Genomic DNA, 18,019 nt, shown 5'->3' with positions numbered 1-18,019 from the left:
CCTCCTGCTTAAGTTGCATGTGGGCCAATGACTCATTGACCTACAAGAAAGAAGCAGGGAGGAATCATGTTTTCAGATGTAAAAAAATTACCAATATTCGATATAGCGAATATATAGCACTACAGGGAGTGCAGAATTATTAGGCAAATGAGTATTTTGACCACATCATCCTCTTTATGCATGTTGTCTTACTCCAAGCTGATAGGCTCGAAAGCCTACTACCAATTAAGCATATTAGGTGATGTGCATCTCTGTAATGAGAAGGGGTGTGGTCTAATGACATCAACACCCTATATCAGGTGTGCATAATTATTAGGCAACTTCCTTTCCTTTGGCAAAATGGGTCAAAAGAAGGACTTGACAGGCTCAGAAAAGTCAAAAATAGTGAGATATCTTGCAGAGGGATGCAGCACTCTTAAAATTGCAAAGCTTCTGAAGCGTGATCATCGAACAATCAAGCGTTTCATTCAAAATAGTCAACAGGGTCGCAAGAAGCGTGTGGAAAAACCAAGGCGCAAAATAACTGCCCATGAACTGAGAAAAGTCAAGCGTGCAGCTGCCAAGATGCCACTTGCCACCAGTTTGGCCATATTTCAGAGCTGCAACATCACTGGAGTGCCCAAAAGCACAAGGTGTGCAATACTCAGAGACATGGCCAAGGTAAGAAAGGCTGAAAGACGACCACCACTGAACAAGACACACAAGCTGAAACGTCAAGACTGGGCCAAGAAATATCTCAAGACTGATTTTTCTAAGGTTTTATGGACTGATGAAATGAGAGTGAGTCTTGATGGGCCAGATGGATGGGCCCGTGGCTGGATTGGTAAAGGGCAGAGAGCTCCAGTCCGACTCAGACGCCAGCAAGGTGGAGGTGGAGTACTGGTTTGGGCTGGTATCATCAAAGATGAGCTTGTGGGGCCTTTTCGGGTTGAGGATGGAGTCAAGCTCAACTCCCAGTCCTACTGCCAGTTTCTGGAAGACACCTTCTTCAAGCAGTGGTACAGGAAGAAGTCTGCATCCTTCAAGAAAAACATGATTTTCATGCAGGACAATGCTCCATCACACGCACACACAGATATCCCCCTAAAATAGCTAAAACTAAAAACAAACTAAAAACTACTTCCAAAAATATTCAGCTTTGATATTAATGAGTTTTTTGGGTTCATTGAGAACATGGTTGTTGTTCAATAATAAAATTAATCCTCAAAAATACAACTTGCCTAATAATTCTGCACTCCCTGTATATTCGTAATATTCGCGAATTAGCGAAGTTGCGATATTCCAGATTAATATTCGCTATTCGAATATTCATGCTCAACACTAGTATTTACCTCACAGAGGATTGTCTATATTGATACATTGCAACAAACCACCAGCTGTGAGAAGTATTAGATCTGTACAGGTTTTTGGCCTCTGGATATATGCATTTACCTTACTGATGACTGTCTACATTGATAGGTGAATAGATTTTGGTCTGTACATATTTTTAGCTTCAGGATATAAAAAAAAAAGAATGTTCAATTCACTGACAGCCAACAGTTATCCTCAAAACAGTGAAGAATTGAAGCAAAATGCCTTTTAGAAAGTTGCAATACTTTTATTATGTAATGGGCCTTATTTTGACAGCTGCCTAGCAACAGGTATACTAACGAGTGTGACTACTCTGAGGACGAGCACAGTCACCCACTCTACACCAGAATAAAATGCTACAATCACTACTGTGCTGTAATTGCATAACTTTCACACTTTGGCATGGGTTTGAATTTCACCACTGGTGCCAGGTGTGAACATGTCCACACTGAACATAAAATATTCACATGAAGGTACAAAAAAAAAATACTTAAAAAAATTCTAAATTGGAACCGTACTAAAGCATTCGATATCCTCTTCCCATGGTCAGCATCCAAGAAGCTCCCGAGTGCACAGTCTCTGCTGCAGCCAATCGCCTGACTGGTTTGAGCTTCTAGCCACATAGACTAAAAGCAAGGTTTGCCAAGTGCAGCAAGGTTTACCAAATGGAGCCTGGTGTACAAGACTCCCGATATCTTCCAACACGCAATCTCTGATCCTCACAGGACCTCCTTCTCTACTCTTCTCTTATCTCATCTTTCCACAAACGCCTACAAAATTTCTCCTGTGCAGTCCCTATACTCTGTACTACAACCTATCAGATGTCCAAGTACTCTGGAAACCTTCAATAGAAACCTGAGAACCCACCTCTTCAAACAAACCTACAACCTAAAGTGACCCTGCTGCTATACCCCTATGATCAGCTTTACCCTCACCTACTGTGTCCTTCTCCCATCCCTTGTAGATTGTAAGCCCTTATGGGCAGGGTCCTCTCTCCTTCTGTACCAGTTTGTGCAATATACAGATAAGCGCATAGTTTAACACTAGGTCATAGTTCAACACAAAGACATAGGAACCAAGCTTTGGTACGTTTTCCTTGTGCACTGTCAGGACTCCAAGGTCAATAGCTGAATAAAAGAAAGAGCTCATGCACACAACCCTGTTTTTTGAAGGTCAGATGCGGAGCCATTCACTTCAATGGGGCCACAAAATAGCACACAGTGTGCTGTCCGCATCAGTATGTTTGTGGTCATGGCTACGGCAGAGAGATCGTGCCCTGAAACGTGCCGAACCTGACAGAGGAAACCACCCTGCCTACCTGATATGGCTGGAGAGGTGCCCTTAGCCATGCCGCGGGTAAGCCTAAAAGGGGGCATACCCTGAGGAGTATGAAAGAAAAGGGGAGGGTGGGTGGGGCACCGGAAAACGCATGCAAATGGGGAGAGGGCGTGCCTCCTTTTAAGTGCGCCTACGCCCCTCCCACAAATGCAGGCTGACATGTCAGCCTTAAGCTACTTGTGGTCATGGCTACGGCAGAGAGCTCGTGCCCTGAAACGTGCCGAACCTGACAGAGGAAACCACCCTGCCTACCTGATATGGCTGGAGAGGTGCCCTTAGCCATGCCGCGGGTAAGCCTAAAAGGGGGCAAAAAGACACACAAGTAGGGAGAGAAAAACCTTTATTGGCAGTGTACCAAGTTACAAAACCAAACTGTGGAATGCCTGGGATATCTCGGCCTGGGGGTTAGGTATGTAGCGCGTGAAGCATGAGGAGCGCCAGCGACCCATTTTCCGGATGATGTGACCGGGGACGTTGTGTTTTGAAGCTGCGGATGCAGCTCCAATGCGGAAAGAGTGCCCTGAAATGGCCTTGGGGTCGAAACCCAAGCCCGTTGCCAGAGTGCGGACGTGCGAGATGAATTGCGAGGCCGTGAGGGCTGAGGCCTGAAACGGGAGCAATGGGTGATCAGGGGCGGAGTCCCCCAGAGCTGACAGCAGACTCTTGAGTACCTGGACCGGGCACCATGCGTTAGTAGATGGGAAGAAATTCACCTCCACTGGTGGACCCACCTGCGAGGTTTTGGAAGTGAAGAGGTGTAGGGAGAAATGGTCGTGGTGCCAGACTAGCTGACCCCTGGTGAGACCCTTGGACCTAACTGAAGTGCGGGTGAATTCGCCGGGTCTTAAGAACCCATAGAAACTAAGGTACATGGCGGCCTTGATGACTGTGCTGGGAAGGAGCCCAAAAGGAAGACCATCTAGGGAGGTTGAGAGTTTTCTAAATAATTCCCCAGACACGGGCTGCCTGCTCGGGATGGCTGCGTGACTACTTTTCTGAACCCCCCTAAGGGTTGCCCTGACTGCTTGGGATAGGAAAACCGACCTACTTTCGGGGTCTTCCAACATGGAGAAATGTTGGACTCCGGCCAAATACAATTTAATGGTATTGAAGGACAGCTTGAGATCGATATGACAGAAGGCTATGAAAGCTGTGATGTACGTGGTCTTGTCAGTGTCTTGTCTTGGATGTAGGCCCCTGAACCTGTTGAAAGTGTTCCAGGCGGTCCTGTAGTTCCTGGCAGTGTTATGAGACAAAGACTTCTGCATCAAGGATTTTGCTGAATCAATGAAAAGGTTTAATCCATCACTAGAAATTGGTACATCAGAGGAGGTAGCCCCACACGGTCTGCCTCTGGCATGACCTGAAAGAAAGTTTTGTAATTAAAGCGGGACAAGGCGTCTGCGGCCACATTATGAACTCCCTGGATATGCCTGCATGCCACATGAAAGTTGTACTCCAGCGAGAGCTAGACCAGCCTGCGGACAAATGACATTATCTGGGGTGACTGAGACCTGCCCTTGGTGATAATGTCCACCACTGTCTGGTTGTCAGTGACGAACGCCACGGAAGAGTTGGCCCACTGGCTGCCCCACACCTGGGCTGCCGCTACGACTGGGTAGAATTCCAGCAACGGGGATGATTGTAAAGCGCCTCTGGCTGTTGATACCTCGGGTGGCCAGGGGCCCGCGAACCATTGATTTCCACAGATCGCCGCGAACCCCCCGGAGGCGGCGGCGTCCGAAAAAATCAAGGTGGAAGCTGGCCCTAGCTGAGGAACAAACAAAGAGACTCCGTTCCAAGAAGCCAGGAAGTCCTCCCACATGGCCAGGTCGGCCATAGCTTGGGCGTCTAAAGTGATGAGGCTGTCTTGCTCTGGGGCTGAGGGGAGTAACTGGAGGAGCCTGGACATGAAGGCCCTGCCCTGGGGCATGACTTTGGTGGCAAAGTTGAGCATGCCTAGAAGGGACTGCAACTCGACCTTGGTGCACGTCCTGCTGCCTGCTGCTGTTGAGATGGCCTCCTTGATTTTTGCCAACTTCTTGGCTGGCAACCTGGCCTCCATCTTCCCTGTGTCTAAGATTATGCCCAGGAAGGTAATTACCGTCGCGGGGCCTTCGGTTTATGAAGCTGCCACCGGAACGTTGAGTCGGCCCGAACAGCTGCAGCAGAGCCTGGAGTTTACAAGGCTGGCGGTCTGGGTTTTCGATGATAAGAAAGTCATCCAAGTAATGGATGACCATAGGGCAATCGCAGTGGTTGACCAGGATCCAATGCAATGCCTGAGCGAACTGGTCGAACAGCCAGGGACTGCTCTTGGACCCAAACGTCAGGCGATTGGCAAAGAAATACTGGTCTTGCCACTTGATGCCATAGAACCTCCAAAGCTGTGGATGAATGGGCAGCAATTTAAAGGCGTCGGCGATATCTGCCTTGGCCAACCATGCCCCCCGACCTACTTGGAGGATCAGTTGGATGGCCTCGTCTATGGTGGCGTAACACATGGAGAACTCCTCGGATGGCACTAAGGAGTTGAGACTGGGTGTGCTGGAGCCATGAGGTGCCGACAATTCATAGATTAGACTTTTTTTATTTGTGAACTGCTTGGACACAATACCAATGGGGTTAATCCTCCAGAGGTCAAATGGTATGAAGGGAAAGGGGCCGATGAGAAACCCCTTCTCCAATTCTGACCTGATCAGAGTCCCCACCGGCTCGGGATCCCTGATTGCGGACAGCAAAAGGGGGAAAGCAGTCGGCACTCCTCTGGCAGAGTCGTGATTGCGGACAGAAAATTGAGCCCTTCCCAAGAAGTTTGTGGGAGAGCTACCAGACCCGTGTGGAACCCGATGGTGAACCCGGAAACCAAGAACTGCACCCATTGAGGGCTGTGATGCTCACGCAACAGGGATTCTAACAGAACCACGTTGACCCTGCTTGGGATGGCCTTGCTCTTTGTGGACACGCCGTCTGCGGGTGAGCCCTGAAACAGCCTGCGCAGACGTGAAGGGCCCTGCACTTATTGTAGTAACAAGCCTCCTGATTGAAATTATTGCAGACCTGGCTGTTGCCCAGGAAAACTATTGGCCGGCCTAGTTTGTCCGTGGTTGAGCCAGGTCGTTGGAGGGACCCGGAGCTACTACGAAGGGATCTGCCCTGGGATGTGGAGGGACCTGAGTTGGGGCACCAATCAGTGGAGTGAGTGATGAACTGGCATGACGCACATGCCGGGGCCCTGAGGCCCGCGAAATGTCGGCAGAAAAGCTCCATTTCCATGGCCGCCCAGTTCGTGAGGTGCTGGAATTGGACCAGTGAGGCGGCGGCTTTTGCTGAAAAAGAGCGATGGTAATCATAAAAAGCCTGTCCACCATACTTGTGGCCCAAGTCCGTAACCCTGTAAAGGTATGTATCCAACTCTTCCCGCCTTTCAGGGTGGACGGAGCAGATGACGTCCCTGAATAAGCTAAACGCGAGGACAAACTCCGTAATGATTAGCTTCCTGTTGAGGCGGGGATCCCTCGCTTTGAGGACGATGGACATGTCGCCGCAAGCAATGGTCTTGCTCTCTACCGTGTCATGGGTAGCTATCAGGATGGACGCCAGATTGACGTCCTTGCCCTCTAAAATATCCTTCTTGATGTTACTGGGGATAAAGTGGGCTGGAGCTACCTCGGGTGCGCAAAGGACCCTACCTGGGGGAACGAGCCCTGCCGTGGAGGCTACAGGCAACGGTGAGGCGGCACGCTCGGATGCCAGCCCCTGGTGGGACTCAACGGCCAGGAGTCTGGACTGCACGTCCGAGACTGAGGAGGCAATGGTGTTCATCATGGCATGTAATTGTGTCAGGGACACTTGCAAAGTGGACATGGAGACTTGCTCCAATCCCGGGGCTGCTGGTTCAGCCATGAGTAGCCTAAATAATTCTGCTTTCCGGGCGGAAGCGGGGTGTTGGATCCCTCTGCTGTTGAGCTCCGCGATCAGCTTTGCGATTGTCCAACTCCTTAGTGATGAGGAGCTGGGCCGCTCGGATGCGGGTGTCTCAGGGATGGATAGGGCTTCCTCGATGTTGGAAATATGCGACATATTGTGGCTGCGAGGTGATAAACAAAAATTAATAGCTGAGCTGGAGGCCCCGTATGATAGAAGGACGACACCCGAGCCGTGAATGGTGGTAAAAGAAAAAACTAGGGCGGGCGAGTGCCTAGAGCTGTGATAAAGGGGGTACTACTGTGGAGGACCTTACCAGACTAAGGCGTGAAAAGGCGTAAGAGCTACGAGGACGTGGCTACCGACAGGGGGTTTAAACATGGAAAAGAACACCAAACCTGGGGTCGTACCGTAGAAAATAATATTGATCGAATCTGGAATAAAAAGTGACAGCGACAAGGAATAGTAATTAACAGCGTGAACCTGGCTTGTAACCGGTAATGGATGAAAAACGTAACCCTGAAGCGTAACGGGAAATAAATACATAAGAGAAACGTAAGCCTGACAACGTGACAGGCAACAGACGTGGTACAGTCGATACGTAAGCCTGAAACGTAACAGGCGACAAAATAAAAGAAAAAACTTAAGCCTGAAACGTAACAGGCAACATGATATATTTAGAAACGTAAGCCGGAAACGTAACCGGCAACAGAAAAGGAAAAAACGTAAGCCCGAAACGTGACAGGCAACAGACATGATATATTAGAAACGTAAGCCAGAAACGTAACTGGCAACAGAAAAGAAAGACGTAAGCCCGAAACGTAAGGTAACAGGCAACAGACATGATATATTAGAAACGTAACCCTGAAACAGGCACTGACGGCAAATAATACGTAAGCCTGAAGCGTGACCGGCAACAGATATGGTCTGGGAAAAAACGTAAGCCCGTGGCGTCATGGGCAACAGATGGTAATAAATAATACGTAAGCCTGACACGGAACAGGCCACAGACATGGTAGAGCATGATATGATATACGTGAAACATGAAGAAAACCCGGCAACGAACATGGTGGGATGACATAGAAGCGAACCTGCAGTGTGACTGGTGACAGATACGGTGACTGAAAAATAAGTATTTACCGAAAAACGTCCGCAGATGTAGCAGAGTGGAACAGGCGGTGGTCGACACGGGCGGAACTGTTTGGGAACCCTTGGCAGACGAAATGTGGCTAGCACGGCAGAGTACCCAGGGTCTGCAACAATAATCAGTATCATGAGGGGGGGGGGGGGCCCATAGCAGTTCATAGACTGCGCCATTTACCGACCCATGACCCAGGGATCCTTATACAGGAAGTGCAGAATTATTAGGCAAGTTGTATTTTTGAGGATTAATTTTATTATTGAACAACAACCATGTTCTCAATGAACCCAAAAAACTCATTAATATCAAAGCTGAATATTTTTGGAAGTAGTTTTTAGTTTGTTTTTAGTTTTAGCTATTTTAGGGGGATATCTGTGTGTGCAGGTGACTATTACTGTGCATAATTATTAGGCAACTTAACAAAAAACAAATATATACCCATTTCAATTATTTATTTTTACCAGTGAAACCAACATAACATCTCAACATTCACAAATATACATTTCTGACATTCAAAAACAAAACAAAAACAAATCAGTGACCAATATAGCCACCTTTCTTTGCAAGGACACTCAAAAGCCTGCCATCCATGGATTCTGTCAGTGTTTTGATCTGTTCACCATCAACATTGCGTGCAGCAGCAACCACAGCCTCCCAGACACTGTTCAGAGAGGTGTACTGTTTTCCCTCCTTGTAAATCTCACATTTGATGATGGACCACAGGTTCTCAATGGGGTTCAGATCAGGTGAACAAGGAGGCCATGTCATTAGATTTTCTTCTTTTATACCCTTTCTTGCCAGCCACGCTGTGGAGTACTTGGACGCGTGTGATGGAGCATTGTCCTGCATGAAAATCATGTTTTTCTTGAAGGATGCAGACTTCTTCCTGTACCACTGCTTGAAGAAGGTGTCTTCCAGAAACTGGCAGTAGGACTGGGAGTTGAGCTTGACTCCATCCTCAACCCGAAAAGGCCCCACAAGCTCATCTTTGATGATACCAGCCCAAACCAGTACTCCACCTCCACCTTGCTGGCGTCTGAGTCGGACTGGAGCTCTCTGCCCTTTACCAATCCAGCCACGGGCCCATCCATCTGGCCCATCAAGACTCACTCTCATTTCATCAGTCCATAAAACCTTAGAAAAATCAGTCTTGAGATATTTCTTGGCCCAGTCTTGACGTTTTAGCTTGTGTGTCTTGTTCAGTGGTGGTCGTCTTTCAGCCTTTCTTACCTTGGCCATGTCTCTGAGTATTGCACACCTTGTGCTTTTGGGCACTCCAGTGATGTTGCAGCTCTGAAATATGGCCAAACTGGTGGCAAGTGGCATCTTGGCAGCTGCACGCTTGACTTTTCTCAGTTCATGGGCAGTTATTTTGCGCCTTGGTTTTTCCACACGCTTCTTGCGACCCTGTTGACTATTTTGAATGAAACGCTTGATTGTTCGATGATCACGCTTCAGAAGCTTTGCAATTTTAAGAGTGCTGCATCCCTCTGCAAGATATCTCACTATTTTTGACTTTTCTGAGCCTGTCAAGTCCTTCTTTTGACCCATTTTGCCAAAGGAAAGGAAGTTGCCTAATAATTATGCACACCTGATATAGGGTGTTGATGTCATTAGACCACACCCCTTCTCATTACAGAGATGCACATCACCTAATATGCTTAATTGGTAGTAGGCTTTCGAGCCTAATCAGCTTGGAGTAAGACAACATGCATAAAGAGGATGATGTGGTCAAAATACTCATTTGCCTAATAATTCTGCACTCCCTGTATGTCCCTGTGATCTAACGGAATACTCTGGTGGGCTGAGGATGACCTGCGTTTGTAGGACCTGACGTGGAGGGTAGCGGGAATTGCTACCATGCGGTGTGAAGGGTTAACTTGTGGAGTGACTTATCTCTGTAGTGCAAAGTGTTTAAATTGATTTTTTTTATTTTTTTTTATTTTTTTTCCATGGTACAGATGCAGACAGAGTAATAGGGGGAGGAAGGGGGCGGGGAAGTTTCCCCGCGTCAGCTGTCTGCAGCTCAGGATGACAGAGGAGGGCACATAGGGACCATGTAGTTTTACTATATAAACTATATCGCTCATGTTTTTATTTGCTATTGATATGAGTTTTAATTATGCTGCTCACGTGTGCACCGAGCATTATGTATGAGAACAATTATTTTTTTTATTTTTATTAAACTTCATTGAAAATTAACAACCGCCGGCCGCCGGCCAGCAGCTGCGTCGGAGTGGAAGCGGCACCCCTGGTGCGGCCCTGGGTCTGGACGGACCCACCCCCGGGCGACAGGGCCTGGACCAGCAAAGCGGGCAGGCTGCTGCGGCGCCCGGAGCCGAGAGAGGGAGCCCGACACGAGACGCAGGCCGGGACGCAGGCTCCGTTGCCAAGGCAACGGAGGCGCTGCCCGGCGTCCCACGTGACCTGCACAGGCCGGCGCCTGAAGCGTGGATTGTGCCGGCCGCACCACCTGGAGTAGAAGGTGGGTAGCGATTGTACCGGGTGGAGGGGGAGAAGCACGCCGGGGAGGGGGTTCGGGAGGACAGTAATTAACTTACCCTGACAGCCGGAACGAGCAGCGAGCATCGGTGGGGAACCCTCAGCAACTTACCTGATGAGTAGCACGGCAGGACAGGGCGTGACGTTAAAGGCGGGAAGGCACCGGAAAACGCACGCAAATGGGGAGAGGGCGTGCCTCCTTTTAAGTGCGCCTACGCCCCTCCCACAAATGCAGGCTGACATGTCAGCCTTAAGCTACTTGTTCCGCGGGACCTGCAAAAAGATAGAGCATGTCCTATTGTTTTCCATTTTACGGACAAGGATAGAACTGTTCTTTAGGACATTCAGTTCTGAAATATGCGGAATGCAGACGGCCGGTATCCGTGTTTTGCGGATCCACAATTTGCGGACTGCAAAACAGGCTACGGTTGTGTGTATGAGTCTTTAGAAGAAGTGGTAAGGAAGAAAGTGCCAGAGAGGCTAGTCCTGATCTGGAACTCTTAAAGAGTAACTAAACCCTTGATACAATTTAAATATGTTCTCCCTAATGCCTAAATAAAACTATTTGTAATATACTTTATTAATCGATTTTCTATTTTCAGGACACTATTACCTCCCTAAAGTGCACCATCCCCTCAGGCGCTTAAAACTTTGTTCTCTGTACACCGCTGACAGCTCCGCAGAGTACAGAGTACACATTTTCTCAATGGGATCACAGCAGCCCATGCTCCCCAGAGGATTACTAACTTCTGGCATAGCACATGGTACCCTGTACCCATGTACTATGCCAGGATTAGCTGAGCGGAGCGGGCTCCTGCTTCTGCCTGTTCCGCTAAGCTAAGAGCAGTCATGCAGTTCTTTTAGCTTAGCGGAGGAGGCAGAAGCAAGAGCCCGCTCCGCTCAGCTAATCCTGGCATAGTGCAGGGTACCCATGTGCTATGCCAGGAGTTAGTAATGCTCCGGGGAGCACGGGCAGTTCACACTTCACACTTCAGTCATTTACATCAGTTATAGTGAGCCAAAACCAGGTGTGGGTAAAAAACATAGAAGAGGAGGAAATCCTTCCATTATACCTTATCGCTGTGTAGGCTTCACTACTGGTTTTGGCTCACAATAACTGATGGAAAAAACTGAAGTGTGAACTGGGCCTTACCTACTTGCTGACCCTGGCTCTCGGCTTCAGTGCTCTCTGACCTTTGCTCAGGTCCCTGGATGTCATCATCCATTTTGACACTGCCTGCTACCAGTCGTGGGCCACGGCGGTGACTTCTCCCCTTGCGTCAAGTGAATAAATGTGACAGTAGTTCAGAATTTGGGGACCCGCATTTAATTCTGCCCAGGGCCACATTTTGTCTAAAACCTGCCGTGGCTGGGGTTCAGCATATTGCAGATCTAATTGATGGCTGGGTGGGGCTGTGGGAGACGCAGAGATCATGGTACACATTGGTACCAATGACAAAGTCAGGAGGAGATTGAATGTCCTTAAACATCATTTTAGAGAACTAGATGAGAAGCTTAAGTCCAGGACCTCCAAGGTAGTGTCTTCAGAAATACTGCCAGTGCCACGAGCGTCACCAGAGAGACAGTGGGAGCTCAGGGAGTTAAATAAGTGGCTCAGAAGCTGGTGCAGGAAGGAAGCGTTTGGGTTCATGAAGAACTGGGATGACTTGCCATGTCAGCTACAGGCTCTAAAGGAGGGATCGGCTGCACCTTAATGTGGAGGGTGCAGCTGTGCTGCGGGAAAAAAGGTTAGATGGCTGGAGGAGCTTTTAAACTAGGATCTGAAGGGAGGGAGGGTGGTCATACCAATACGGAGGTAGGTAAAGTAGATAGGGATATAGAAGGGTGGATTTAATGTGGCTGGGGTTAGTGAGGAAAGTGTAGGAATAAGTGTACATCCAAGAAAAACTGAGCTGTTGGTAACATCAACATTAGAGATGAGCGAATCGAAGCTGACGAAGTGGAATTCCATCCGAATTTCAAGGAAGATTCGATTTGCAACAAATGCGAATTTCCTCACGCTTAGTTGGCATGGCCCAGGAGCAGGCCTTGTGCCCTCACCTGTCCTCAACCTGCCTCTGTCCTTTTCTGTTTCCTCACCGCAGAAGTACTATATGCGGTGGCCTCAGCTCCACTTTTCAGCGAGGAAGAGCTACTAGAGGACAGTCAGCAGCTACTGCCCAGCCAAGATCTGGAGGAGACATCCGCCGCTTCCTCCGTTAGGCGGGCAAGTAGTGATGAGGAGAGTGGTGCAGGAGCTTGTGTTGCGAGCAGTCAGGCTCCTGACCCAGAGACCGTTGAGGAGTACATCAGTGACATCATATCCACACTATGTCACCTTGCCACTCTGTGGTATCCTACTGCTGCTCCCATATACACATTATGTCACCTTGCCACTCTGTGGTATACTCCTGCTGCTGCTATATTCACACTATGTCACCTTGCCACTCTGTGGTCTCCCAATGCTGCTGCCATATCCAAACTATGTCACCTTGCCACTCTGTGGTATCCTCCTGCTGCTGCTGCCATCTCCACAGTATGTCACCTTGCCACTCTGTGATGTACTCCTGCTGCTGCCTCATTCACACTATGTCACCTTGCCACTCTGTGGTATCCTCCTGCTGCTGACATATCCACACTATGTCACCTTGCCACTCTGTGGTACCCTCCTGCTGTTGCTGCCATCTCCACTCTATGTCACCTTGCCACTCTGTGGTCCTCTGATGCTGCCTGCCATATACACACAATGTCACGTTTGCCACTCTGTGGTATCCTCCTTCTGCTGCTGCCATCTCCACTCTATGTCACCCTTGCACTCTGTGGTCTCCTGATGCTGCTGCCATATCTACACTATGTCACCTTGCCACTCTGTGGGAGCCTCCTCGCTGCTGCTGCCTTATCCACACTATGTCACCTTGCCACTCTGTGGTATTCTCCTGCTGCTGCCATATTCACACTATGTCACCTTGCCACTCTGTGGATTTCCTCCTGCCATATCACGCTATGTCACCTTGCCACTCTGTGGTATCCTCCTGCTGCTGCTGCCCTTATCCACACTATGTCACCCTTGCCACTCTGTGGTATCCTCCTGCTGCTCGCTGCCATATTCACACAATGTCACCTTGCCACTCTGTGGTATCCTCCTGCTGCTGCTATATTCACACTATGTCACCTTGCCACTTTGTGACACTCCTGCTGCTGCCATATTCACACTATGTCACCTTGCCACTGTGGTATTCTCCTGCTGCTGCCTTATCCACACTATGTCACCTTGCCACTCTGTGGTTTCCTCCTGCTGCTGCTGCCATCTCCACATTATGTCACCTTGCCACTCTGTGTTCTCCTAATGCTTCTGCCATATCCACACTATGCCACCTTGCCACTCTGTGGTATCCTGATGCTGCTTCCACCTCACTAATATGTCATAGGGCCACTCTGTGGACTTCTCATTCTGTTTCCACCCTCCCCACTTCATGACTGGGCCACTATTTTGCCTTTCGGCCTGGCTGACATCATGATTTATTTGACCTTTCTTCTGATCTGTCAGAAGGAAGGAAAAATGAGACGCACAACGGATCCTGTCTGTGTAGCAGCTGTAAAGCCTGTATGGTCCCATCAGAATTGGCTTATAATTTGGTAGCCAAAAGCAGGAGTGGGTACAAAACACAGAAGACATGCAAATATTCCATTCACGTGTTATCTCTGTTTTACATCCACTCCTGTTTTTTTTTTTGCATTAGCAATACTGATGGATTATTAGGCAAATGCTGACCGAGTGAAAGCGGATGCTCCACAGACAGAATCCGTTTTTTGTAGGTTATTGTTCTGACGGATCAGAGGAAGGGCAATTTAATCAGTGATGTCAACATAAACTTACTGCTGACATCCTCTCCTCTCTGTCCCGGAGGGGGCTCTTACTTCTATACGTGTTTAATAGAACAGGCTCTCTAAACATCTATGTGGAATCAGCCTGGCGATGGTGTAAAGGAGTGCCTTCTTCTTGACGCTAACCATGGACATGTAAGGCTGAGTTCACACTGAGTGTGGTCAGTTTAGGCCCTAGTGACTGCTCAAATAAGTGAATTGTGCAGTGATTCTAAGTACGACGCCTGTCATCTGCATGTCATACTGACTCAGTATTATTTCACTACCAAAGCAGACTCAATGCGAATCGAATTTTTGAAAAAATTCACTCATCTCTAATCAACATGTTACAAACTCAACATAATAACCAAGGTTCACCAACAGAATCTCAAGGATTCCCATTCCCGGGAAATGATTGTGGAAAATTAATACTACATAAAATTTATGTCACAAATGACAGAAGTCTAGGCAAGCAAAATTTGCAAAGCTAAATGGGGGAGCTGGAGTCAATTGTGACTGGAGGAACATATAGATGTAGTCTGGTAGTGGCCTCAGATATGGCTAGGACTCTCTCACTACGACTGGGCTGTTAATATTCAATTTTTACACTCTTTACGAAAGACAGGACAAAAGAAAGGTAGGTGGCATCTGTCTGTATGTTAGGAAGGATATGAAAGCGCGTTTTAAAGATACAATTGTAAGTGAAGATGGTGAGGATGTTAAATCCTTATGGGTGAAATTACAGAGGGAAATAAACACTGAAAAAATAATACTTGTTAGCGGGTCTTTAGATTGCACCAACACAGAAGGAGATAGAGGTTCAGTTGTATAACCAAATAAGTACAGTGGTTCATAAGGGAGATTTTAACTTCCCAGATATTGACTGGGGTCATGGTTCTGTCTCAACTGCAAAGGGGAGAAAATTCCTGAATGTGCTACAGCAACACTTTATTGGCCAGTTTGTAGAAGTCCCCACTATGTGTGATGCCCTTTTCGATCTGGTAATTTCTAACAATGCAGAGGCTTGTTGGGAATGTCACTGTTTGTGAAACACATAGCAACAGTGACCACAAAGAAAACTCTGTCTGATGGCAGCAGCAACTCTGTCTGTCAACTCTGACTTAATTTTAAAGGCCAATTTCACTGGGTTAAGGGGGAGCATTTCAGGGCATAGACTGGGAAGCAGTCATTGTCACATAATAATACAGAGGATAGGGGGCGTGGCTTTGACCACCCGGCAAGATGGACGTTGTGAGTGAGGAGCTCCGCTGCCCAGCCATCACATAGAAGCTCCACAAGCACGGTGTTCGGGTCCCATGGGGAAATCGCTTACCTCTAAGAGAGTGAGAGGAAACCCGGCACCCCCTTTTGAAGTCTCAGGATATCACAGCCCTTCCTGGATCGCCGCGCTGGCCGCTCCGTCTGCTCCAGGAGGTCTGTGGCGCGAAACTGCGGCTGGAACCACGGCTGGAGGAAGAAGGCAGTAAAGCGCTCCCTGACACAGCGTACTGCACATGGCGGCCTTCTAACAGTGAGTGCCTCTCCTCTATCTCCACTACAAGCCGATGGGGAAATGAAGCAGTTGGGTAAACGCAGGGGGACGTCGCAAGGGGTGAATCTCCTGACAACCATGCCCGCCCAAATGGCGCCGAAGCGCAATAACCCTCCTGCTACCCCAACGCAGCGCAGAAGAGATTGGGCAGAAGCCTCAGAGGATCATGATCACATCAGCAAGGAGAAAGGTATGGGGGGAAGATATGCCCTGGGACGCACAGTCAGACATAAATGAGGATCTGAAGATAGCGCCCCGCAACTGTCGCGGGCCTCAGCTTCCTTGAGGCAATCGCTTGCAGCACCTCCCTACTAAAGAGGACTTTAAAAACCTAATAGCTGAAGTTAGGGATACATTTAAAGCTGAAATCTCGTCCTTACGTTCAGGACCTTTCAAACAAGTTACAGCCAGGGTGGACTCCCTAGAAAGTGACCATGACACTACGCTGCAAATATATTGCTCATCTCCAAATCTACTGTAGAGAAATGTACCATAGTGGTCCGAGAAGAAAACACAAGACACTTAGAGGACCTGGAAACAGGGGTCGCAGACATAATATTAGAGTGAGGGGCCTGCCTGAACCAGAATCAGAGGAGAATCTGCATGAGGTCCTGAATGGGTTATTTAACTCCATCTTAGAGGCTCCGGCGACTCATATTATCAAAATGGACCGATGCTCACAGGCACTGCGACCCCAAAAATATGTCAGCGCAGCCTCGGGATGTTATTTGCCGTGTCACGGACTTCCAGGTGAAAGAGGCCATAATGGCTAAAGCCCGTGCTCTGAGGGCTATTGATTTTCAAGGGGTGCAAGTGCAACTATATCAAGATTTATCGTGACTCACCTTGCAAAAAGGCGCCATCTCCACGCCCTATTACAGTCCTTGAGGCAGAAGAAAATTCCATATCGCTGGGGCTACCTGTTGCACTTATTGCTAATAAAAATGGTAAAGCTGTACCAATAGCGTGCTCACGCAGATTTACCTGCTTTTTGTGCCACCTTGGGACTCTCGGAACCTCCTATTGATGACTGGGAGGTCCCTGATCCACAGATGGCACCCCTTCAATTTGGAGTCAAGGTAAGAAGCAAGAACCGCAGGTCCCCAGCCAAGAGAAGAATCCAGGGGATTGAATGCGAGAGATTGAACTGACCTGACTGGATGTGTCCTGAGTCATAAAATGACGCTCGCTTCTTACAGTTTAAGTCGCTATGTTAGGGCGCTGTTGTTTCCTCATATATTTCTGATTGTTCCTGAACTTAATTGTTCAAGAAACTTGTATTCTTGGCTTTCAGGGAGCTCAGTAGCTCCAAGTAATTGTCTAAAGAATGTATGGGCATCCATGTCGGATAGTGTTCAACCATGTCACCACAAGGGGGACTGTTGTTGTTGGCCCTCTTCCTTTTCTTAGCTCTCTATAGAGTGGGAGAGAAGAGAATGGGCTATAATATGTGTTTTATGCCTTTTTTGATTGCCCTCATCTGGACTTTAAAGTCCAATGTTTGGATAATTCCTGTTTGTACCTCTTACATGTACGCGTCTTGTGTGTTCCCTTATATCCTCGTGTGTCAAGTGTCATACTATCTGTTTAATGTATCTAACGTGCTGATGATTTATTCCAGATTTTTTACTTGGAAGGATCGGGTTTGTGGTCTCCTGGAGGAATGATACCTTCTGCCTAAATAGCAAGTATATGGCGCAGCCAGTATTTCCGCTATGGTTAAGTGTATGTCCTTAAACGTTAAAGGCCTGAACTCCAATGTAAAACGGAGACTGGCCTTAACGGAATGTCGTGCTCAGGGAGCGGATATAGTCTTCCTCCAGGAGACGCACTTTGATAGCACTGGAACGTTTAAGTTTGCTATGGGATCGTTCCCAAGGGCCTACTCAGCTTCAAGTGGGCAGAAAAAGGCAGGGGTAGCAATCCTTCTATCTGCCAACTGTCCGCTCCAAGTGATCAACCAGATCTCTGATCCTCTAGGGCGATTTGTAATATTACAGGCTACAATGTATGGCACTCCTATACTATTATGTAACCTCTACGCTCCAAACACACAAGCAGATTCCTTTTATTACTAGGGTATTCACTAAAATATCTCAGTTATTACCGGCAGCACTCATTGTGGAGGGTGACTTTAATGTCTCCTTTTTTGAAACGCTTGATAGACAGACACTGTCAGGGAAACCCCCCTCTAGAGAGCAAGCTAGGCTTTCTCGTCTTTTTAGACGTCTGGTGAGACGATTTGGGTGTTTGATCTATGGAGAGTAAATTACCCCTACATCTAAAACATACACATTTTATTCACACCCCTCATAGTATGCATTCTCGTATTGATTATTTCTTAG

At 48.0% G+C, this 18,019-nt stretch overlaps 1 protein-coding gene across 2 annotated transcripts in view; it reads right to left on the bottom strand.

Annotated features, from left to right (window-relative positions):
- LOC121005103 (disheveled-associated activator of morphogenesis 1-like) overlaps window positions 1–18,019 on the bottom strand; it is a 314,210-nt gene that overhangs the window by 246,481 nt on the left and 49,710 nt on the right. The gene's annotated exons all lie outside the window — the stretch shown is intronic.

This window comes from Bufo bufo, chromosome 6, assembly GCF_905171765.1.
Source record: "Bufo bufo chromosome 6, aBufBuf1.1, whole genome shotgun sequence".
NCBI classification, from domain to species: Eukaryota; Metazoa; Chordata; class Amphibia; order Anura; family Bufonidae; genus Bufo; species Bufo bufo.
This window is presented reverse-complemented; position numbering and strand designations above follow the sequence as displayed.